Source organism: Dipodomys spectabilis, unplaced genomic scaffold (genome assembly GCF_019054845.1).
Source record: "Dipodomys spectabilis isolate Male_0828 unplaced genomic scaffold, ASM1905484v1 ptg000189l, whole genome shotgun sequence".
In the NCBI taxonomy this organism is placed as follows: Eukaryota; Metazoa; Chordata; class Mammalia; order Rodentia; family Heteromyidae; genus Dipodomys; species Dipodomys spectabilis.
Genome location: NW_024870866.1, coordinates 1,108,856 through 1,133,600, shown reverse-complemented (window position 1 = coordinate 1,133,600; position 24,745 = coordinate 1,108,856). Strand labels below are relative to the sequence as shown.

Here is a 24,745-nt window from a genome sequence, read left to right as displayed (position 1 = left end):
CCTTTGAAAACATGTACAATTCTATTTGTTCCTCATCTTAAGATCTAAATCTACATAGCGCTGATCTCAATTAGTCATGGAATACCAAATACGATAGGAAGACAAACCTGAGAGAGAGACACGCAATACAAAAGCAGAGCTTGCTCAGTTATTCAGCACTCAAAGAGGGGAGGATGTGGAAGGGGGGAGAACTTCATGAGCCTTTCTACTCTTTATTTTAGCAGTGGGTTTGTGGGAAATGTGTGGTTTTATTTCAACATGAAAATATCTCAATGCATGGCGATCTTGCCTGATGGGTTTATATTTTCTGCATAAATGTTATGGAAACTCATACATAACTCTCTTTTCATCCTGCAGTAAAGGTCAAAGCAGCAGCAAACGGAGATGAAAACAGATGATCGCCAGAGTCACAACTTAAGAAGGTTTCAGAGGATGGGGATTTTCCCTTGACTCCTTTTCCACTTTCTTCTGATAGCTCGTAACTGTAGGGGTGATGTTGACAATTGTTTGTAGGAATTTTTGTTTTTCTCCAGATTCAAGTCTTATCTCTGCTTAGTTTGCTTCTCTATGCAGTATTTGACTTGCTCAGCTCCTGCCTGATTGCATCAACGAACTCCTCTTTCAGCTTGGTTAGTTCTTTTCTCATCTCATCTAAAATATCCTGCTTCAGTCTGTCAGAGTCAAGGCTTTCTGTCTGGACCCGGTCAGCACTGGGCTGGGACAAGGGTGTGGACTTATAATGGCTCATAGGACCTGTTGTCAAAAACAATCTGATTTTTCCTTGGAGAATCTCATCTAGAGATGACGGGTGACTTTCTGCCATTCATTGTATTTGTTCTTTCCCAAGGTTTCCTGGTTGGTTCAGGTGTACTTGTTGATGAGACCTTAGAAGTTACAGGTTCTGATTCTTCATTTTTTGCTTCTATTATTGATCCCTTTTCGGCCATACTCCTCCTTCTGGCCATCAGGAGACTCATTTCCTCCATTAAGCTGCTACCTGCCAAGGGAACGGGTCCATTTCCACCACCCATGTCTGTTTTAGCTGACACGGAGTTCACATTTGTGAACACCGTGCAAAGAGGCATCTTCCACCCGTGACAATTTCCTAAGCTTGGCTCCAGCAATCACAGCTGCAAGTCCAGTTAAAGGACGATTGTCTTCTGAAAAGGATCCTTAAAAAAAAATCCGGATGCAGGAAGGGAGGGGCAGGAGGTGGTACAGGAGAGGGGCTTGATTAGGAAGAGGGCGTGGGGGAGGAGGGCCAGAGGATAGCAGTGGGGGTGAAGGAGGAGGTTCTGGGGGAGGAGAGAATACAGAGGCCTGGGCTGGACCTGGTGGGAGTGTTGGAGGAGATGGAGGTGCAGGTGGTCCCAAGATAACACCCTGCGGGGCTGGAGCCTCCGACAGCTGAGAGGCTTCCTGAAAGCCTGGCTCAGAAGCAGAGGGGTCTCCCAGCTCAGAGTTTACAGGGGTCTCCACAAAGGCAGAGGTGGCATTACTCGGCACTCTGCTCTCTTGATCCCATTCCACTTGCTCCAGCTGCTCCATCTGCTCCGGCTCCAGCTGCTCCACCTCTCTCTTTCCAACCTCTCTCCAACCTCTCTCTCTCTACCTTTCTCTCTCTGGTCTTTCCCTCTCCATTCTTTCTCTCTCCAGCCTGTCCCTCTCCAGCTCCTTCTGACGTTTCTGTTCTTGCAGTTGTCTTCTTTGGATGTCCAACTCTTCTTGGGATGGGCCATTTTGAACTTCATCAGGCAGTTGTGAATTTTATCTAGGCAATTTTGGTCCTGCCTCCTGTGAATTCAGCACTTCTAAGGCATGCATCATTGCACTTGCGAAGACATTAGCATCCTCTTTGCTGCCATAGTTAAGACTGTACACCTGCCTGGCATCTCGCCACTGGTGGAAGGTCTGTGTTGCTTGATTATAATTTAATCCTTTGGTGATGGCACAGCTGATCACCAACTGATGATCCTGGATCTTCCTGCCCAGCACTCTGAATGTGTTGTTGCCTGTATGGTGATAGATATGAACTCTGCTGAACCCAGTTGAACCACAGCTGGCACCCACTTTTATTGGCATCATCACAAACCAATGCAGTAGCTCTTCCCTGACAGATACTCTGTTCACTCATTGAGCCGGCGGGCCTGATGGATGCGGCACTGGAGTGCGCTCCTCTGGGACGGCAGGGTTGGCTCATTCAGTGCTTCTCTGCTACACTGGCGGCCAGCTACTCCATCACCTGCTGTCGCGCCGGCCAGGCCTGGGTTGCAGGGTAGGTGGGCCGCTTTGGCTGCCTGCTGCTGCCGCTGCTCCTGGACAGGCCCCTGAGGACCGAGAGGACCAAGAGGACTGCAGCCGTCCCAGCCATGGGAGGAGAGTGGGGCGTGCCACGAGGCGCTGGTGCGGGATGTGTGGAACACTCAGGCTCTGCCCTCACCCTCGCCCTCCTCTACCGCTGTCGCCCTCCCCCTTTCTTCCTCTGTATAAGTAAACTTTTATATCTTACAAAAATAACTTTTAGCTGGAGACTGGTGGCTCATGTCTGTAATCCTACTCAAGAGGCTGACATCGAGGATCACAGTTTGAAGCCAACATAGGTAGAAAAGTGGGTGAAATTCTTATCTCCACTACACTACCAAATATACTAGAAGTGTGGCTATGACTCAAGTAGTAAAGTGCTAGGCTTCATCAAATGATCTCAGAGCCCAGGCCACGAGTTCAAGCCCCTGGACTGGTACAAAAAGAAAAGTTTCATTAGTTTACATTATACTAGGATTATGGTGTGAGACACCAGTGCTGAGATTAAGAAACAACTTTTGTAGTAGCTGCCACTTTTGATCTTTTCCCTAGGAGTTTTTATGATTGTTTTTATCCATGCCTTATATTTACATTCCAATAATGGAATTATTTTTTTGGTTGGAGGCACATTTCAATAATTCAATAACATATCAAAAACACATTTTTCGTTATTTTAAATAGAGAAGGGAAACATATGATGAGTCTGAGCCCAGCAAAGAATGAATGATGGTTTGATGGCAGATATGTGGAATGTAGTCCAGGCTGTGGGAACCTACCAATTTGGGTGCTTCAGTTATCAGGTCTTCCTGAAGCTTCACAATAAATTTCTATGATGTCATAGCTACCTTTGCTATCACAACCGATAGGTGTCAGGCACTGATCTCACCCTTAGGTGGACTTAGATACACAAGGAGAAAAACATAATATTTAGAAGAAATGATGATTTACCATAAGACCACAGCTTGATGAGCTTTCCTGATTGAACTTTGAGATTTCATGAGCAGAACAGGCTCATCTCCACACAAGACTACTAAGCACTGAGGACCAGGCACTATTGTAGGCAACTAGAGAGAAAGATGTGAATACAGATGTGAATGGCCTGCCTCCATGCACATGTCATGCTGTTGGAGAAAACCATAAAAGAAAAAGTTAATGTCAATAAATCAGAAGGATGGTCATGTGGGGAGACAGCTTCACTTTGAGGATTGGAGGAAAAGACTTGATATAATAGTAAGAGGCATCATCCATGCAATCATTGCTTTTCCAGGCTGGCTCCAATCTCAATCACAGATCGCATCCTCCTGAGTTGCACACTATAGGTATCAGGCACCTGCAGTGGGCTCTTTGATATAAATATCTATAACAAATGTGTGTTAAGTTTCTTGGAAGTTTTTTGTGAGAAAGGTTAAAAATTAAACATATTATGCACCCTAAACTTTCTTTTCACTATCTTCTAATTATTTCAATATGAGCCGTCTTACTCACTTTTTGGAAAAGTCAAGACATTTTTTTTCATTGCTCAAATCCTGGGGAGGGAATAAAAATGACAGCTTCTTTGCCAAAGTACTAGAATGTACTAGTCATTTTAACTGACCAGTTTTGCCAAATAATATGTCTTGCCTTTCATGGATTTTTCATCTTCAATAATGTTAGATGAATAAAACTATAAATAGGAGAAAAGCAACCACATAGTAGCAAATTTATCACAATGACATATATAAGCTGTCCACTTTTTACCAAATGAAAACAGTTGCCACAAGCATTAAAAATTTGAATAAAAACTTGGAGATTATTCCTCTTCATACAGTTGGATTTTTCTTTTTTCTTCTTGTTTTGTTTGTTTTGTTTGGTTGTTGGCCTTGACCTTTTGGTCTGGGGGCAGTCCCTCAGTTATACAGCTCAAGGAGAGCGCTCTACCACTTGAACCACAGCACCACTTCTGGTTTTCTGGTGGTTTTTTGGAAGTAGGTCTCACAGAGTTTCTTGAAGACTGGCTTTGAACTGAAATCCTCAGATCTCAGCTTCCTCAGTAGTAGGATTGCAGATGTTAGCCACCAGCAACTGGTTAAAATAGTATTTTTTTAATTTGGCTAGCTTGAATGATTGCCAAGGAAATAAATAGAACGTAAAATTGTTAATTTGTGCTAAAATTTGCAATAGTTTTACCTTGAAGAGTAGTGAAATATTTAGAATTACATATTTTGAGAAAATGTAGCTGATTAGCTTTCATTGATTTAAAATACTAATATACATCTCTTTTTTATTTAAAATACTAAAATATATCTCTCTTTGTAGACACTGAATTCTGAGTTCAAAACTTGTACTTGTTGGCAGTCACTCTGAGAGTTAATTCTGTCAGCTCATTTTTAAATCAATCATAGATTAAATAACTTGAAGCTTAGAAGGTGTCTTTTGGTAAGAATAAGTGAAATAAGCCTAAACTCCTGCCTTTCGAGTAACAGAAGAAATCCTAACGTCTAGAATGTATAGACTCAAAATATGAAACACACAAAGAACATTAAGGGAAAAGAACAAATAATCTTATCAATAAATAGGTAAGTGAATTGACTAGATAGGTCCCAAATTAAATATAGATGTCTACAGAATACATGAAAAATATTCAATGTCTTTAGCAATCAAGGAAATGCAAATCAAATATATGTTGAAGTTCCATCTCTGCATAATGAGAATGCCTATTATCAAAGAAAACACAAATACTGGCAAAGAGGTGGGGAAAGACACTCTACACAGTGTTGGCAATTAAGTGAATCAATGTAACCACAACAGAAATCAGTGTGGAAATTCCACCCAGGAAATCCTACATATACACCTGAAGAAATTTAAGTCAGTGTTATAGTAGAGCTGTGTGCACACACATTTTTTACAGCAGGATTCAAAATAGTCATGTTTTAGAATAAGCCACCACAGGCAGGAAAGTATGTACAACTGTTATCTCCAATTAACAATAAAAACAAATCTGGGAATAGAGCTGTAGATCAAGTGGCAGAATACCAGCCTTGATGGATAAAAAGCCAAACAAGAGATGAAAACCCTAGGGTCAAGCCTCAGGACTGCCAAATGTGCATGCACGCACACATTGCCTCCCTCCCCCGCACAATGCTGCCTATATTTTTTAGCCAAGCTTCTTATTCCCCTTTGATTCATGCACCTATGACAGAGCTAAATATAATGGAAAAGTGATATTTAAAATGGTAAACTTATACTGATTACCCAGGTATATTTCTCATTTTTTTTGTAGTCACTGGGCTTGATCTCACAACCTGAGTGCTTTCCTTGAGCTTTTTCACTGAAGGTTGGCTCTCTACAACTTGGAGCTACAGTTCAACTTCCGGTTTTGTGATGGCTCATTGTAGATAAAGAGTCTTAAGGACTCAGTCCTCCACACACTTTCTAACGGCAATTCTCAGATTTCAGCTTCCTGAATTGATAGAATTACAGGCTTGATCCACCAACACTGGGCTAGAACCTGAGTATTTTCACCATTGCTCATTGGAAGAATTCAATTCTTTTTCCTCCGGAATGCTTGCCATGCACATTTCTCTCTGGATAGCAATTGAGCAAAGAGAGAGGTTCCAGTAGCTCACACCTATACATAATACCTACAGAAAAGTCTAATATCTGAGGATAGTCGTTCAAAGCCAGCCCAGACAGCAAAATCTGGTAGACTTTTCATCTCAATTAACCACAAAAAAGCTGTATGCTGAGCTGTGCCTCAATCAGTAGAGCTCTATGTTGATCAAATACCTCAGGGATAGACCTCAGTCACTGTGTTCAAACCCCAAGATCAGTGAACACGGGTACACACATGATGTGCATACACACACACACACACACACACACACACACACAATTTTATAACAGAGTTCTCAAACCTAACAAGGTGCCATTCTAATCCCTTGATGTCATGCTTTGCCTGGGCTGCAATCCATGCGGGTAAACAGCATCTACAGGGATTAAGAAGCTCAGAGCCAATCTGGACCCACCCAGACCAGAAGCAGGAGTGAAGTAACACAAGCATGAGGCCCCAACTCACTCACACTGGAAGGAGGAGTGAGGTGACACAGGCATGCGGCCCCCACTCATCCAGAGGGAACATAGGAGTAAGGTGACACAGACAATGGCAACTACCCAGCCAGAACAGAAGCAGGAGTGTTGTGGTGAAAGCCCACAGCCCACACTCACCAAGACCAGAAGCAAGAGTGAGGTGGTGCAGTCAAATGGCCTTACCCACCCAGACCGGAAGTGGGAGTGAAGTGACACAGGCATGTGATCAGACTTATCCTTCCAGGAAGCAGAAATGAGGTGACGGTAGCATGCCACACCAAAGGAGCCTCACGAACCATGGTGGCCCCCTGAGAAGGAAGGTATGGTTCTATGTCAATCCAGCCTTCTCTCCTGGCCTTTTGTGAAGGGCTGCTGGGTTCAATGGTGCACTCAGTAGGTCATAGGGCTCAAGCTATGGAGCCTGCTGTCCTCTCCCAACTGGTACTGCACCTGATGCAGCTTTGGCAGCAAACTTAATAAGTTCTAATTCACAGAATGTATACCATGAACCATTAGTGTCTTCAGGTACCATGTGACACTTGCTAGTCACTTAATATTACAGTTGCCAATGTCTTAAGTGCTTTCTGAAGAGAGGGAGAAGGGGTCATAGATCCAACTGTTCAAAAATGGCTTTGGATGACACTGTATTGGCCCAAGAATGAGTCGACACAGCTGGTATCCAGGTATTTTGGGAAATTCTTTTTGGCCATGCTTTCTGTTTGGCCTTGGAGAATCTTAGGCTTTTCTTTGTTGACACAGAAGATGGGAAAGTAATTGCTAAGACTTATATAGTCAGGAGCCATTTCCTTTCTGCCCTTCTGAGATGGCATCTCACTACATAGCCAAGACAGCCTTGAACTTAATGTGTTTCTGCCTCAGCCTCCCAAGTGATGGAATTACAAGCTTACACCACCATGCCCAACTATCTGTCATGGGCCATTTGTAATAGAAAAATCATGACATGTGTTCTATATCTACTAACACTCTTGTGCAAAGATCAAATAACTTACAGCCTGGTTGTTAAGAATATAGACTCAGATTCAACTGAATTTCAAATAAAATTCTGGTTTCTTACCTGCTTTTGGTTAAAGAGGAAGACACTATATCACTAAGCTTTATTCACTTGTATACAAATGTGAATGGAGCCAAGAACAGGTGGCTCATGCCTACACTCTTACTCAGGAGGCTGAGATGGAAGGATTGTGTTTCAAAGCCAGCCCAGGCAGAAAAGGTCATATGAGAGTCTTAGCTCCAATTAATCCCTCAAAAACCATAAGTGGGCTGAGAAGGTGGCTCAGTAGAAGTGTGCTTTCCTTGCATGCATGAGGCCCTCGGTTGGAATCCTCAGAATCACATAAGAAGAAAAAGCCTGAAGTACACTATGGCTCAAATGGTAGAATGCTAGCCTTAACCTGAAGAGATGAGACACAGCACCCAGTTCCAGAGTTCAGGCCCCATGACTAGCAAGAATAACAACAACAACAAAAAAAACAGAAATGGAGCTGTGGCTCAAGTGGTGGAGTGCTAGAAAGTGGATCAGGGAGAGCCCCCAGGCCCTGAGTTCAAGCTCCATGACCAACTAAACAAAAACAAAAACAGAAATGGAGCTGTGGTTCAAGAAGTAGAGTTCTAGAAAGTGAATCAGGAACAGGACCTGAGTTCAAGCACCACAATATACAATTGGATACTGGTAATTCCCATCTCCTAAGGTTGTCATGATTATTCAATGAACAGAATTTTTTGAGCATTTCCTATTGAAAAGAGGGGTTTTTAATGACCAGCAAGTGATTTATGATGCTGCAGAGCATGCAATGGATACCCTCTACTTCAGTGGAGAATTGAATGTTAATTTTGTGAGTCCAGAAGCCAAACTGATGAGCCAGATACTTTTTTGGAAAATGGTTTCATATGGTAGACACAGTTTCCCACATGTCAGTTTGCTGTTCTGCTTCTAGTCAGAAGATCTCTAAGACTCAGGAAAGGATTCAAGCTCTCTGTTAAACCATGCTATAGACATTTTATTTTTATTAAAGGAATAAGTAATCTAGATATTGGTGGCTCATGCCTATTATCCTCGCTGCTTAGGAACCTGAGATCTGAGGATCATGATTTCAGACCAGCCCACGCAACAAAGTCCATGAGACTTGTCTCCAATTAAGCAGTGATAAACCCAGAAGAAGAGGTATGGGTTAATAGAGTATCTTTCCTAAGAAAAAGCTCTATTTAAGCTGTCCCTTATGTTGGGACATTGCCACCTACAATACTTCCGGACCATGTCTTCCTTTAGTGTGTTGGCCTATGGCTTGGCTTTCACTCCTGTGGATATAGGCTGTTTGGCCATCCACCTTGGGGGTGGAATGATCCGTTTATTGAAAATATTGCCCAGAAAAAACAACTATGATATAAACAATGTTTGACAAGTTGTTAAGTCCAAAGTTATAGTGGTAAGGATGATTATTGTTTAGCTTTTTTTCATTAAATAGTTAATTACTTGTTAAAGTTTATCTGCTTATTTAATGCTATGTAGGAAACCAAAAGTTAATATTTGGGTTTTTTGGTGAAATTTGAAACTAGGCAAGTAAAAGTACTCATTGTCCCCAAATTCAACATTTAAAAATATTAAAACATTGTTCATATGTTTTAGTCACCAGAAATTTGGGACAGGTATGGTAGCTCACACTTGAATTGCTAGCTGCAGAGAGGATTATTAGGATTTGAGGCTAGCCTAGGCAAACATTCACTTTATTGGATCTCAATCAATATCTGAACCAAAATCATTGTGCTTTTAATTTCATCTACTCAGAAAGGGTAAAGAGAAGGATTGTGATCCATTCTGGCCTGCTCATAAACAGAAAACCCTGCCATAAAAATGGCTAAAGCAGAGCTGGCCACAGGTGGTTCATGCCTGTACTTTTATTTACTCAGGAGGCTGAGGTCTGAAGATCACAGCTCAAAGCCAGTCTAGGCAGGAAAGTTTGTGAGACTCCTGCCTCCAATATACCAATAGAAAACCAGAAGTGGAATTGTGGCTCAAACAGTAGTGCACTCGCCTTTAGCTGAAGAGTGAAGGTACAGTGTCCTGGCCCAGAGTTCAAGCCACATGACTAACAAAACAGAAGTAACCAAAGCAAAAAGCACAGGTGTATGGTTCACCTTGTAGAGCACCTACCTAAAATGCATGAAGCCCTGAGTTTAATTGCTAGGATAGAAAGGAGGAAAGGATGTGAAGGAATGGAATGAAGAAAAGAAAGAAGGGAGGAGTTATGATATAATCAAATACTAGACTGACCTGAAGTATTAAAGGGATTACAAGTAGTTTATATAAAAATATACTGATTGTTTACTAAAAGGCAAATTTTAAAATGTGGAATTCAGGTTAAAATACATGTACAACTTTTGTTTTTCTGTAAAACGATACTTATGTGCTCCTTTAGTTTAAAAGTAGTAAATGAGTTTAAAACAATACAAGAGTGGTTAGAATGAATAATTATTTCTTATCACTTTCTCTGCTACATCCACTACTTATAAAATCAAAACAATGTTGATCATTTTAATTATTAATTCATTCGTATAATCTTTCATCTTTAGTGGATAGTCTATTGCACACATCATTTAAATGTCTGAACTCTTTTTGTTGTTTGTTTGTCTTTTGTGGGTCATGGTTCCTAAACTCTTGGCCTGGGCACTATCCCTCAGCTCTTCAGCTCAAGGCTAGCACTCTACCACTTGAGCCACAGTGCCACTTCTGGCTTTTTCTGCTCATGTGGTACTGAGGAATTAAACCCAGAGGCTCGTACATGCAAGTCAAGAACTCTACCACTGAGCCACCTTCCCAGCACTGAACTCTTTTTTTTTCCCTACAGATATGGGGCTTGAATACAGGGCATGGTTGCTGTCCCAGAGCTCCTTTGCTCAAGGTTAGGAGTATAGCATACCAGTTTAAAACACTGTGCCATTTCTTGTTTTTTAGGGATTAATTGGTAATAGGAGTCTCATGGGAACTTTTCTGCCCAGGCTGGCTTTGAACCACCATCCTCATTTCTCAGGCTCCTGAGAAGGTAGGATTACAGGCGTGAGCCACCTGCACACAGCTGCTCATTTTTTTCTTTTAACAGTTATACAAGTTTAGTTACACTCCGAATAAGTGCAAACTGAGATGCAAATTGGCTTTAAATAAACCACGAATTGAGGATGTTGAGATCACAAGTGATTGCAAATTCGTTTTTACTTATTTTTTTTATGTGGTGCTTGAACTCAGGGCCTGGTTGCAGTCCCTGCTCTTTTGTGCTCAAGGCTATCACTCTACCAGTTTGAATCTCAGTGCTCCTTCTGGTTTCTTGGTAACCAGTTAATGAGATCATAGACTCACAGACTATCTTACACAGGTTGTCTTTAAACCTCGATTATCAGATCTCAGCCACTTGAGTTGCTAAGATTACAGGCATGAGCCACTGGCACCAGCTTGTTAAAAAAGAACGACAATTCATAAGCCAGGTAACTTGGCTCATGGCTGTAACCCAGAGGATGAGATCTGAAGATAATGATTTGAATCTAATGATGGTAAAACGTCTCTGTGATTCTTTTATCTCCAATAAACTGCACAAGAAAATCCAGAAGTGAAGATTTGGCTCAAGTGGTAGAGTGCACTCGAGCAAAAATAAAGCTCAGGAACAGCACTTAGATCCCGAGTTCAAGCTCCATTTCTGGCACACACACACACACACACACACACACACACACACACACACACAAAACAAAAAGTAAATAGAAAATGTGAAGAAATCAAGGGAAAAAATTGAATATTATAAGGACTTTTGGGTTTAGAAGTATGACTCAGTTGGTAGGAAAAAAGCTAATGATTGAAACTATCAGGTACCAAGACCTTACAAAAACATGATTATCTGCTCTTTATTTCCCTTTTCTCGTATGTTCTCATTTGGGAGCTCTCTTCTTTTTGAAAAAATATTGTTGTTTTAGCGGTGATATACAGCAAGGTTATCTTTCTGCATGTCAGGTAGCTAGTATATTTCCTTCCTTTTACATAGTCTAATCTGTTCCCCCATTCTGTTCCATTCTCTCCCTCCCATGTCGATCCGCAAGTTGCATGGTTCACTTTCATCAATGTCCAGTAGAGCCAGTGGGCTCCGCGGCTGCAATTTTTCATCCACTTTCCACTGATTCTGTGCCCTTCTCCCATCTTCCATCAGATATGCATGCATATATAGTGTATATTGGGTAAAGAATACAGAGTCATCAGAAAATGAAAAGAGAAATTAAGAAAAGTTCCTTGTTTCTTTATCTTTACAATTCAATTTAGTATATATATATATATGCATATGCATATATATATATATTGTTTTATATACATAAGAAGAGGTGCTTGTGTATTATAACTTGGTGATTTTCTACAAAGGCTTTCCCCTACTGTACTCACTATACATGATGCCTAGAATCCTGTACAGTTTTCATATCCCATTGTGTTTTAAATCTAACTTCCACATAATCAGGAAGAAAATGTGCCATTTGTCTCTTTGATCTTGGCTTAACTTTTTTAACATGATTTATTCTAGTTCCTTCCATTTCCCTGCAAATGACATTATTTTATTCTTTCTAATGTCTCTGTCTGTAAAATTTCATTGTATATAAATAGCATAATTATTGGATACATTCATTTATTGTGGGGCATCTGGGTGTGTACATATCTTGTCACTGTGAATTGAGCAGCAAGGAACATGGTTATGCAAGTGTCCTTGCCATATTCTGGTTCATGATGCTCAGGGTAGATGCCTACAAGTGGTATGGCTGTAGGGAGGGTATTAGGGAAGGTCTGTGTTGTGATTTTTGAGCAACTTTCAGACTGCTTTCCAGAGTTGCTGTATTAGTATACATTCCCACCAGCTGTGCAGTAGGATTCCTCTTTTCTCCACTTCCCCATCAGCATTTGTTGTCAGAATTCAGAATATTTGGGTAAGATTGTATCTCAGGATTGCTCTGATTTACATTTTCTTTATGGCGAGAGATGAGGAACCTTTCCTAATATGTTTCTTTCCCATTCTTTACTTTTTCTTCTGAGAAGTCTCTTCTTGGCTCCCCTGCCCATTTAGTAATTGGTTTATGAGGTTTTGGAGGGGTACTTTCCAGAGATCCATTTATACATTGAATATTAGCCCTATGTCTGATGTGTTGCAGGTAAATATCTTTTGCCAATTCCGTGGCTGTCTTTTTAGTTTAGTGGCTATGTCCTAGCCTGTGCAGAATTTTTTTTTTCCTTTAACGTAGTCCCATTTGTTGGATCTATCTCCTATCTGTTCTGCCCCAGGAACTCTATTCAGGAAGTTCCTGCCTGTACATATAAGTTCTAATATCATCACTATTATGTCTTACAGTAGTTTGGCTGATTTTAAGGTAGTTAATCCATTTTTAGTTGATGCTAGTGAAAGCACAGATCCACTTCTAGTTTTCTGTATATGGCTGCCAAGTTGCCCCAACAGGAATATTTGAAGAAGCTGTGATTTGTGTATGTGTGTGTGTGTGTGTGTGTGCGTGCGTGCGTGCGTGTGTGTGTGTGTGTGTGTGTGTGTGTGTGTGTGTGTGTGTGTGTATGTGGTCGGTCGTGAGGCTTGAACTCTGGGTCTCAGCGCTGTCCCTCAGCTATCAGCTGAAGGCTAGTGCTTGAGCCACATTTTCGGTTTCCATTTTCTTGTGGTTTATTAGAGATAAGAGTCTCATGGACTTCCCTGTCCCTGCTGGCTTTGAACAATTATCCTCAGATCACAGCATTTACATAAGCTAGGTAATGAGTATATTTCTTATCATCATTGTTACTTCCTCCTTTGTTTTTCCCTACCATCCCTTTCCTCCCATCACCAAAACTACACTCTCACCCCACCCCCGGCCTAAATTGTAAAGGTCATTTTTCCACATAGTGTATTGTGCATCTCATTATTACAATGGGTCAACCTATATCTTTATTTAAGCATTTTGTTTTTCCCTTCCCCTCCCCAAAATAGAAAAGTGTATATAAAAGTTGCAAGGCACCAACATCAAATAGAGTGAAAACAGGGGTTTTACGATGGGGGAGGAACATACAAAGAAACAAAAAAAAAATCACATGGTATATTGTGAATACGTTAGAAACAATAGAAGAAGAAGAAAAAAACACTTCGGTCCCTATCTTGAGGTTCATTTCTCTTAACATCATCTTATTGGGTCATATGTACATAGCTTTTGAACTTTTCTGCTTGTCCCTCAGATCTCTGCTTGATGTATACTAGTTATTAGAAATGAGGGAAACCATGAGACCTATGTTTCTTTAGGCCTGACTTACTTCACTTAATATAATCTTTTCCATTGGTCTTCGGATCTTTTTTATTTTTTTGTATTTTTCTTTTTTTATTGTGAAAATACCGTAAAGAGGAGTTACAATTACATGGACAAGATAATGAATACATTTATTAACAAGCATTGTTGCCTGTTCTTTGTATCCCCTTTCCCATTCCTTCCCATTCTCCCCCCCACCCGCTACTTCCCCCCCCAACCAAAGTTGTAATGTTTGTTTTTCGACATAACTACTTGTACATCTCATTGTTGCAATGGTTATGCCTGTATCTCTAGTTAAATGATTTGTTTTTGCCCTTCCCCTCCACAAATTATACCAACATCAAATACAGTGAAAGCAGGAGTTATATCATTGGGGAAGGACATACAAAGCAACATAGAAATCATCTTATAAATATGTTAGAAACAATTTTTATACCGATAACAAGCTGTTTTTGTTATTGTGGCTCTTTAGTAGAACTTGAAGTCTCGTATAGTGGTACTGCCTGAATGGCTTATTTTGCCAAGAATTGCTTTGTCTGTTCTTGGTCTGTTTTTTTTTTTTTTTTTCCATATGAACTTTTGGATTCTTTCATTTATCTGAGTAAAGTACATCATTGGGATTTTGATGGGGATTGCTTTGAATTTTATGTCAATTTTTTGCATTATGGCCATTTTCACAATATTCTACCTATCCATGAACATGGAAGGTCTTTGCATATTCTGATATACTCTTTGATTTCTTTCTTTAGATTTTTGCAATTTTTACATCTTTGGTTACGTTAATTAATATTTTTTTGAAGCTTTTGCAAATGGTGTCATTTTCATTATTTCCCTTTCTGCTTGTATATTCTTTGCCCAAGGAATGGTTCAGTAACCATTTGTTGTTGTTTTGGGTCGTGGTGCTTGAACTTTGAGCTGGGCGCTGTCCCTCATCTCTTCACCTCAAGGTGAGCAAAAGCGCCACTTCCAGTTTTCTGGTGGTTAATTGGAGACTCATGGACTTCCCTGCCTGGATTGGCTTTGAACAACGATCCTCAGATCTCAGCCTCCTGAGTAGCTAGAATTACAGGCATGAGCCACTGGTGCCTGGCCAAGGCTACTGAATTTTATGCATTGATTTTGCATTCTGATACTTTGCCAAATGTATTAATTAGCTGTAGGAGTTTGGGAGTTGAGCTTTTGGGTCCTCAAGTATAAGAAATGGTCATCAGCAAATACCGTTAGTTTAAATTTTGCGTACTCTGTGTGGCTCCTTTAATGTCCTTTTCTTTCCTTATTGGTCTGGCTAAGAATTCCAGTATAGATTGAAGAGGAGGGGAGTGAAGGGGCAGCTTTGCCTTGTTCCTGATTTTAAGGAAAATAGTTTTAGTTTTCCCCATTTAGTATGGCCTGTTGTCTATGGCTCTTATTGTTTTAAGGAATGTTCCTTCTATTCCTTGTTTCTCCAGAGCTTTTAATGTCAATGCGTGGTCTTTTGTCAAAGGTTTGTTCTGCATCGACTGAGATGAGTATGTGGTTCTTGATATTGGCTCTACTGATGTGAATTATTGATTTGTATATATTAAATCAACCTTGCATCTGTGGGATGAAGCCTACTTGGTCATATTTTTATGACTTGTATTTGTTTCTGGGTTCTGTTGGCTAATATTTTATTGAGGAGTTTTGCATCTATGTTCATCAGAGAAATTGATCATTCATTCGCTTGTTTTGTTGGATCCTTACCTAGTTTTGGGATGAGTGTAATATTGGATTCATAGAATGAGTTTGGGTTTGCTCCCTATTGCGTCTATTTCACAGAAAAGCTTGAGGAGGATTAGTATTACTTCATCTTTAAAAGCCTTATAGTGGGCTTGGAAGATGGGTTAGTGGTAGAATGCTTGCCTAGTACACATGAAGCCGTGTGTTCCATTCCTCAATGCCACATACACAGAAAAGCCAGAAATGGCATGGTTGCTCAAGTGATATAGCACTAGTACTAAAACTAGCCTCGAGCAAAAACAGCTTTGAGACAGGTTCAGACCCTGAGTTCAAGCCCTAAGACTGCACAAAATAAAATGTCTTATAGAATTGAGTAATGAATCCATCTGGTCTTGGACTCTTTCTTGTTGGAAGACTTCTGATTACTTTTATGTTATTCCTTTGTTTAGTTTGTTGGTATTTTCTTGGTTCAGTATAGGAAGTTTGCATGGGAAACTCTATTTATGGTCATGGGTTGCTGTCCCTCAGCTCTTCAGCTCAAGGCTAGTGCTCTACCACTTGAGCCATAGTGCCACTTCCAGCTTTCTCTGCTTATGTGGTGCTGAGGAATCGAACCCAGGGGCTCATGCATGCAAGGCAAACACGCTTCCACTGAGCCACCTTCCCAGCCCAGAAACTCCATTCTAGGTGCTGGCACCCAGACAAAGAGGTTTGTTGGGCTTTTTGAACTGATGATGGAAAAGTGGGATTGTATGACAACTATTTCAACAAGTAAGAACTTGATAATGCTTATTTATTACTCAAATGACTGAGGAAAATATCAGCATGAATTCAATTTTGAGTTAATAAACATATATGCACATCATTATTATCTGAAAGACTTTCAAAAAATCTACCATGCTGACTAAGATTCAAAACTCAAAAATAAATAAATTTACTTATTTATTTTGGTGCCAATCCTACGACTGGAACTGAGGGTACAATGGTAAGCACTTACTACTTGATCAACCACTCCCATTCCAGGTTTCCATGGATAATTGGAAATAAAGATTATTAACAAATGTTCTGGCCCAAGATGGTTTTGAAAATCTACGCCCAGGTCTTAGCCTCCTAAGTAGCTAGGGTTATAGGTAATTGGCCTGAGATATTTATTTATTTATTTATTTATACAACCAAACTTGAGACTTGAACTCATGTTCTGGGTCATTACCTGGACTTTTGTGTTCTAATACTTGAGACAGAGCTACAATTCCTGTTTTTTTAAAATAATTAATTGGATATAATTGTCTCCCTGAGTTTTCTTCTGGGTCTGGCTTTAAACCTAGATTATTGATCTCAGCCTTCTTGCTAGTTAGTATCACAGGCCTTAGCCACTGCTGCCTTGCTCAGAAATTTATTTTTAAAATATCTTTTCATTGGGTTTTAAGGGGAAACAGAGAAATGTATACATTTCCTGAATTGTGAACACCTTACAATACCTTAATAATAACAATAAATTATGTTTTTTTTTTCATTTTGTAGTAATTTGGCATTTGCAAACCACCAAAATGAACTCATTCTCTTTCAAAAACTATCATGCGTTTATGAAGTTGAAAGTCACATATTAAGTTAGGTTATGGTGGCTCAAATCTTATCCTAGCTATTCAGGAGGCTATGTTCAAAGCTAGCCCAAACAAGAAATTCTGTGAATTTGTAGGCAAGGGCTAGGTCTTCCTCCTTTCTGATCACAGTGAGCAAAGTCCTTCACGTACTTGGTTCTTAAAAATCATACTTAGGCCAGGCATTTGGTCACTCATGCTTGTAATTGTCACTGGCCAGGATACTGAGATCTGAAGATAAAGGTTCAAACCAGACCCTGCAAGGGTTAGAGTCTTATATTGAGCTAAGCATAAAAAGTTTGAAACAGAGTTGTGTTTCAGATAATAGATTGCTATCCTTGAGTGACAAAACCAAGCAGGAGCAAGCAGACCTGAATTCAAGACCCAGTACTGGTAATATATATATATATATATATATATATATATATATATATATATATATATATATATATATAATAAAATAAAATAAAACCACCAAAAAAGTGCCTTTGTTCTTTTTAAAATTTTTGACATTTTTTCCTTACTTTTTTATCTGTATGTTCCTATATAAACACACAGATGTTTATGGAACAAAGTTAAATTTTAAGAATATTCTTCCATTATCGACCATTATACCTTCATTATACTTAAGAAAATTAATGATATTTTCATAATACTGTTATTATATCAAATACAGATACACATCTCTTTGTTTGAGACAGATATTATTCTTGCTATTTTTCAAATTAAATTTTCAAATTAATTTTTCATTAAGGTTCATTTCATGTTGTTATGTCTCTTTTGTTTTTAGTACTCTTTTCATCCCAGCCAGGCATTGGTGGCTCATGCCTATAATCTTAGCTACTCAGGAGCTTAGATTTGAGGATCGTGATTCAAAGCCAGCCCAGGCAGGAAAGTTCGTAAGACTTTTTTCTCCAGTAAACCACCAGAAAAGCGGAAGTGGTGGTTTGGGTGAAGTGGTAGAGCACTAGACAAGCATAATCGCTTAGGCACAGTGCCCAGCCCAGATTTCAAGCCCTATTCCACTCCCAAAATAAATAAGTAAATTAAAATAAAATAAAATAAAATAACATGCCACCCCAGTCTTTCCTTTTCATGATACTGCCCTTTAAGTCAAAATATTCTAAATTAGTTTTTAAATAAGATATTCTTTATATTTTACTCACCTAGCTATTTCGTTAAGGTGGATTCTCATTCGTTTTCCTTTTTTGTTGGTTGTGGGGTTTGTACTCAGGTCCTGGATCCTGTCCTGAGCTTTTGTGCTCAAGGCTAGTGCTCTACCACTTTGAGTTACATTGCCACTTATGGTTTTCAGTGCTTAATTGGAAATAAGAATCTCATAGATTTTCTTCCCAGTCTCGTATTGAACCTTGATCCTCAGATCTCAGACTTCTGACAAGCTAGAAATACAGATGTGAGCCATTGGCTATGGACGCCGATTTGTTTTTCTTTTATTTAATTTTTTGTCAGTCTTAGTGCTGTCCCTGAGCTCTTCAGCTCAAGTCAAGTGCTCTATCATTTGAACCAATGCCCACTTTTGGTTTTCTGGTGGTTAATTGGAGATAAGAATCTCATTAGCTTTCCTACCTGTGCTAGCTCTGAATTGCAATCCTCAGATCTCAGCCTCACTAATAGCTAGGATTACATGTGTGAGCCACCTGCACCCAGCTTCCCCATTTATTTTCTTATGGTGAGTTCTATCTGATTTCTCTACTTCTTGTATTTCCTACCAACTACAAAGTAGGCCTAGAGTTCCTCATCCATTACAGTAGTTCTTAGGTCCAAGTGATGGCTGAGTGCAGGAATGGAGATGAGTCCAATATAAAATACAATGCTGTGTTGGTATTTAAGAAAACTAACAATCACATGCTAGTGGTTCACATCTGTAATCCTAGCTACTCAGAATGCTGATCTGAGGATTATGGTTTAAATACAAGATAATTTATGCTGAATTTCGATAAAAGCTCCCTTGGTGTTTTTAAATGTAGGCTTTTATTTATTTATTATTCTAGTTTTTCTTATTGTGACTACCAAAAAGCTGAGTGACTTCAATGGCTTCTATTGATGGCTGACTTTTGAGGTGCTTTAAAGACTTCATCAGAAGCCAGACATGTTATAATCAATTGAGCCACAAAGCTGTAAGTGACAATACTTAAAGTAAGCAAAATTACATAAAACCAAACATTCACTCAGTTTCAATAGCCATATTTCAAATAAAAATAGAATTCAAGTTTCAGGGAATGTTAGTAAAGTTTTAATGCACTCATTCTATCTGTGTCCTCTGTCATACTGCTACAGCAGAATGGAATACTGACAGCTTACCATGTGGCTCCCAATGTCTGGACATACTTACTCTGATCTTTACAGAAAATGTTTGCCTGACCTTTTTCCCTAGTGAACATCATTTATTATGCAGAGCTACCCTCTTTTCTATATGCAGTTATCTCTCTCCTTTCCTCCTTCCTTCTCTCTTCCCTCCCCTAATCGCTTCCACAATCCCTCCCTTTCCTTGTTTTAGGGATAAAACTCATGCATGTTAAGCTGCTAAGCTGAATCCCAGTCCTGTGTATGATTTTGTTTTTGGTGAGGGTATAGCTTTCCAGGGGCTTAAACTTTGATCCAGGACACTTTCTCTGACCTATTATCCTCAAGGTTAGTGCTCTGCCACTTCAACCATAGCTTCACTTTTGTGCTTTTGATGGTTAATTGGAGATAAGAGTCTCACTGGTTTTCCTTCTTGGGCTGCGTTGGAACCACGATATTATAAGCTTGTGATTACAGGAATGAGAATTGGCATCCACTTTACATTTTTTTAAGTTTTCAAGTAGAACCTATATCCAAACGAATTCTATACCTTTTTTTAATTTAAAAAAGGACAAGTATGGGAACCATTCCAGAAAAGTAAACAACTTAAAACAGTGTAAATTTAAATAATTCTGTAAATATGTTAGAAACAATGGCAAGAAAGAAAAAAAAATTGAATACTTATCTTGGGGTCCATTTCACCTAACATCAACTTATCTGACCTTTTCTGCATATGTCTCAGACACATCTTAGTTATGGCAAATAAGGGAAACCATAGGACCTATGTTTCTTTGCACCTGGACTACTTCACTTAATATAATTTTTTCAAAGTCTTTCCATTTCCAAACAAAGGGGCAATGTCATTCTTTCTGATGGAGGCATAGAACTCCATTGTGTATATATACCACATTTTCTTGATCCATTCATCAAATAATTCTGTATCATCACAAAATTGCTAAATAATTTTATTACTAAAATATTATACGGTGAATTTTCAGGACTAACACTAATAATGTAAATGGGGAAATGATATTGCTTTATTTTTAGGCATCCAATCCAGATACTTTATTCTATGTCTTTGCTGAAGAAAATCTGGGTCGTTGTATACAATGATTCCTATCAATTTGTGAGGTACATAAAAATAATGACAGAGCTGGTTTAGTCATTGATTTTAGAGTTCTAAAACGATACCTACAAGATACTCTGTATTTTAAGTCATATAGTATAGCGATTTTGTCTAAAGCATGCTTTACTGACACACATCACTAGAAAAAATTTCCTTAAAAAGATAGTCAATTTGGAAAATCAGTCTATACTCAAATCTTGTCAAATTAAGAATATATTTGAATAGTGATGATATATGGCTAAGCAATAACTTAAAATAATTATCACCATCCTGACAGGTAGGATTAGTAGCTTCTTAAATTTCTAGTTGTCATAGTATTTATACTTCAGCAATGCTACAGCTGTATTAGAATACTTGGTAATTTTGAAATAGGCTGCCTCCAGGGACAGATAAGCAAGACACCAGTGGCTCACACCTATAATCCTAGCTACTTAGGAGGCTGAGATCTGAGGATCGCCATTCAAATCCAGCCCAGGCAGGGAAGTTTGTGAGACTATTATCTCCAACAGACCTCTAAGAAAACAAGAAGTAAACCAGAAGTGGTGTTGTGGTTCAAGTGGTAGAGCACTAGCCTTAAGCTGAAGAGCTGAGGGACAGCACCCAGGCCTAGAGTCCAAGTCCCAAAACAATACAAAACAAAACAATCCCACACTGGTTGAGAACTGACTATGTTTTCTAGATAAGGTATATTTAGGGCTAGTTTTTCTATATTTTGGCTTACTTCATATATTAAATATTTTTTTCCAATCAACTGAAGAAGGTTCTGAAATGATTTTTAAAAGAATAAATGAGTTTGTAGTAAAATCATTTTCGTAAAACATTGTTTATTTTCACTATTGCTTTTTAACTTTTAAATCTTCCTCTGTTCTGCACAACCTTCCACTCCAAAGACGTCCACAGATTTCCAGGGTGTACCATAAGAAGTCTGTGTACACTTTAGCCTGGGGTTCACCAGTGCCTCCCATTTCATTTGGTAAGGCTATGCAACATTCTTTAACAAATATGTAGGGTGTTTCTTTCCCTTTAATCCGAATGCATTTAAATTAGAAGAAGTTAAAAAAGTTCTAATTCAGTGACTGCACTTGTGTTTTGCTGTGTACCCAGAGATCGATGGAAGAAGTAGTAGCATGTGATAATGGAGCATCTAGGAGTTACTATTTACCTGTAAGTAAGCTCCACTAACCTCTAAAGCACTGATAGGGCAGATATTTTTCATTTTACACATGTTTCTTTTTAGTGTCCTGACCTTTGATTAATACATTTGGTCGCTTTTTCTCTTCTAGCCAGTGTAAACATTGTCTTTGTTATTTTTTTATTGTGAAAATACTGTACAGAGGGTTTACAATTGCATAGGCAAGGTAATGAGTACATATCAAGCATTGTTACCTCTTCTTTTGTTTTCCACTTCCCATCCCTTCCCATCTCCCCATTCTGCCCTACACTCCCGCATCCACCCCTTCCCCCGCCAAAGTTGTAAAGTTCGGTTTTTGACATAACGTCTTGTACATAACAAAGAAATAAGTCAAACAGAGTATCAGTAGCTCATGCCTATAATCCTAGCAACTCAGGAAGCTAAGATCTGAGCATCATGGATCATGGTTTAAAACCAGCCTAGGTAAGAAAGTCTATGTGCTTCTTATTTCCAGTAAAATTATGGTATTTCTTTATTACAATGAAACATCTTAAACATCTATAGTTCTTTTCTTAGCTAGAGGAGCTAGATTATTAAGTCATCAAAACTTAATCAGTTAGTTTTTTCCAGCAATATAAGAATTGCTGTATATATGAGGGAAATACATGCTTTAGAAATGTTATAGTTGCTAGGCACTGGTGCCTCATGCCTCTAACGCTAGCCACTCAGAAGGGTAAAATCTGAGGATCATGCTTCAAAGCTAGCTTGGGCAGTAAAGTCCATGAGACTTTTATCTCTAGTTTACCACAAGATACCTGGAAGTGGTATTGTGGCTTACATAGAAGAGCACTAGTCTTGGGCTGAAGAGCTGAGGGACAACGCCTAGGCACAGAGGTGAAGTCCTATAACCAACAAAAAAAATCTTATTGTTTAGTCATAGCAATTTTTGCAGTTCTGTATATTAAAATACCCAAACGGTAGAATATATATTTGTGTGTGTGTGTGTGTGTGTGTGTGTGTGTGTGTGTGTGTGTGTGTGGCCTTAGTGGAACTTGACCTCAGTGGGCTCCCTAATTTTTTTCCAACCAAGCCTGGTACTCTACCCCTTGAGCTACACTTCCACTTCTGGTGTTTTTGCTGCTTAATTGGAAATGGGTCTCAGGATTGAGTTTCCTGCCCATGCTAGCTTTAAATTTCTATCCTCAGATGTCAGCCTTCTGAGTAGTAAGGATCACAGGCATGGATTTCTGGTTCCCAGCTTAGAATACTGATTGGTTTTCTTGTAAATGAGAAAATTAAAGCTTGGTTTGCTAAAATTTTAGATTTTTTATGAAAATTGAAATAACTATTTTAGAAAGTCTTAAAAGTTTTAAAACATACTTTTAAATAAAGGGAATGCTCAAAGACTGGTTAATTTATGAGCAATGAAATTTTATTTGGCTTACGGTATTAGAAATTTCAAGAGCATTGTGTTCACATATGTGACAGGTATTTTTTCTGTCTCTCCCCATGAAGGAAGGTAGAAAGGAAAAAGAGCATAAATGAGAGACTGAGAGGATAAGATGGAACTGATTTTGCAATAGGATCATTTTCATAATGAAGTCATCTGTCTATGAGGGCAGCATTCTCCTCCATGATCATCTCTTAAAGATTCTACCCCTTTTTTTCTGTTCTTTTCTTTTTTCTGGATATAGGGTGAGAATTCAGGGCCTGGATGTTGTCCCTGAGCTCTTTTGCTCAAAGCTAGTACTCTACAACTTAGAGCCACAGTCCACTTCTGAGAATGCCTGGGCACTGATGTCTCACACCTATAATCCAAGAGACTCTTATCTCCAATTAATCACAGAAAAATCTGGAAGTGGCACTGTGATTCAAGTGGTGGAGCACAAACTTTGAATAAAAGCAGCTCAAAACCCAGGACCAGAAAAAAAGAAGAGAATGCTAGACAGATACCTTGAAGGAAAATATAGGAATGTCTAGAAATAAAGCAAGGCTTTCAAAAAGCAGTGATGATTAGGCTATGATCTAATATATTAGATATGAATTATCTGACTTAATACTGAAGCTGTCTAAAATCTTAGACTCTTTTCCCAAAATAACAAACAAAATTGAAATAAAAAAGGCTTTGATATCAAATATGATATGATTTTAAAAGTATGAGTCTTTATATATTGGCTGATAAACCTGCATGACCAAAATAATTAATTTCAGGGGATGTGGAGTATGGGTTACAATTCTCAATTTTTGCTTTAGGAACAATGTCTTTTCAGATTCCAGCTTTGATGTCCCAGAAAAAGTGTTTAAAGTAATCATTTTCTGTCGTAGAAATTATCACAGAATTAAGAATATCTCTTTTAATCTCTCTCCAACTGCGCAGAGCATCGTAAGGATAGTTTATTCCAGTGTATTAGATTACATCAGATTTTTATTTTTTTATTTTCCTAGTGTTATAGTCATACTCTAAAATCAAATCCTTAAGATGTTATAAGCATTTTTTGTGCTACAGGAGTAGGACACAGAGTTTGCTTCACTTTATACAGCTGTGGAGGGGAAGGGATTGTCCTACATCATAACTTTTGAACGCTTAGTGGTGAGGTCTTTGACATCAACATTCACATCAGGGATACCAATTCAACCAAAGTGAGTTGCTGTGATCTGAATTCTCCCCTCCCCTTCCTCTGTTGCCATTTTGCAAGCTACATTTCCCATGTGATACCCTCCATGCTAGCCAGACTACTTAAGTTTTGTTGAAAGGCTATGAGTGAATGAATGTGTTATCTTATGGTACTTTATCATTGAGTGACATGAACAAATTAAACACAATAGAAATCAGTCCTCAACTGCAGTGATTTATGAAGAGATTTCATATCTTAAAAATAAAGGTTTCTTTTATGCCAAGTACTTTAACTTGAACCAAAATTATGTCGTGGCAAGTAGAAACTATCACAGGGTTTTTAAATCCAACCAATAAGTTTCTGCACATGACAACATACAGTGAGCTAGCCTCATTTCGAGATTTAATAATTGTTTGACCATATGAAAATTCTTCATTATGATTAAAATTTTAATCTATTTTTAAAAATAAAAAATAATTTAAATTCCCGTATTTGCATCCCATTAGGAAGTTGAGGTGAGGACCAGAAACACTCAGAACTGAATTTATGTCACTTAGATTTTTTTATGTGTGCTAGTCTTCTTTTT

General features: G+C 38.8%; 1 pseudogene; it reads right to left on the bottom strand.

Annotated features, from left to right (window-relative positions):
• Positions 1–510: 510 nt before the first annotated feature.
• LOC122121527 lies at positions 511–2,134 on the bottom strand (annotated as a pseudogene).
• Between the last annotated feature and the right edge of the window lie 22,611 nt (positions 2,135–24,745).